This window comes from Periplaneta americana, chromosome 1 (genome assembly GCF_040183065.1).
Source record: "Periplaneta americana isolate PAMFEO1 chromosome 1, P.americana_PAMFEO1_priV1, whole genome shotgun sequence".
Classification (NCBI taxonomy): domain Eukaryota; kingdom Metazoa; phylum Arthropoda; class Insecta; order Blattodea; family Blattidae; genus Periplaneta; species Periplaneta americana.
In genome coordinates, this window is record NC_091117.1 from 139,839,406 (window position 1) to 139,840,564 (window position 1,159).

Consider the following 1,159-nt stretch of genomic DNA (forward strand, 5'->3'; position numbering starts at 1 on the left):
GCCTGAATAATTTAGCCATCTTGAACTGTTCTAAGTAGATGAATATCATTCACAGTGGTAAATCTCAAACGAGATGACTTGTTTTAACACAGAATTAGGCCTACGGTAAACTTTGTTCACATCCACGTTATCCGCCTAGAGTTAGCACAGGCCTGGGCACAAATAACTCAATCAAGTCACTGCACATTTCCCCTTAATTTCCCACTCCACCTTCCCCGGCTGAGAACAGTAGACGATGGATTGTATAAGGCAGGCATCATAGCTTTTACGAACTTTCGACTCTCGCTGGTCGCCTGAAATCCATCACTGATGCATAGTATCTACTGTGCCTTTGTCTATAACGTAGTTTAAGAAAGAAGGACAAGGCCAGGGGTTTTAGACTTTCGTTCCACTTTCCCATTGTGCCCAGGACTGAGATATCGGGTCCGCTATTGAAATAACATGAGATGAATGGTTCTGATTTGCTCTTTCATCAACGATGTCAACATAGCGTTAACCTTTTAATGATGAAGAATCGGTAGAATGGAGAAAAATTCTCTCTGGCACCGAGACTTGAACCCGGGTTTCCAGCTTTACATGTTGGCGCTTTGTTCACTAAGCTACACCAGATTGAATCCTTCTCATTTTAAGTTTTACCTACTGTGTTCCTCTTTGTTGGCCTACTCTCGTTAACCGTTCAGCACACCTACAGGGTGCGAAAATTTTCTCTCTAATACCATAATAAAAATACTTGAAACAAACAATTTGTGAACGATAATAATGTATTTTGCAGTCTTATGACATTATGGCGTACAATGTAAGAAACTGCTCATAGAATACAGAGATGAAGAGAATTTGGATTCGAACCCTGTTGCTACAATACTGCCAACAATGAAGAACAGTAATTTAGATTTTTCAAAATTGTCGGAAAACCTATGCTTAATATATTGTAAATATGTTAAAGGAAATAACATGTAGCCATGTTGCCTAATTTCGCCTATTCGATTTTTGAGGTAGCCTACACGGTTATTTGAAAATTTTATTACCTCGTTACTTTATTGCCTTCCAACGTAGATGTCGAGACAAGAGAGTCGTCCCTAAATTTGCTGTCGTTAAACATGAGATTCGAACAGTGAAGGCCCAGAGAATATGCAGACGTGCCAGCTTGGCCCTCATAAGG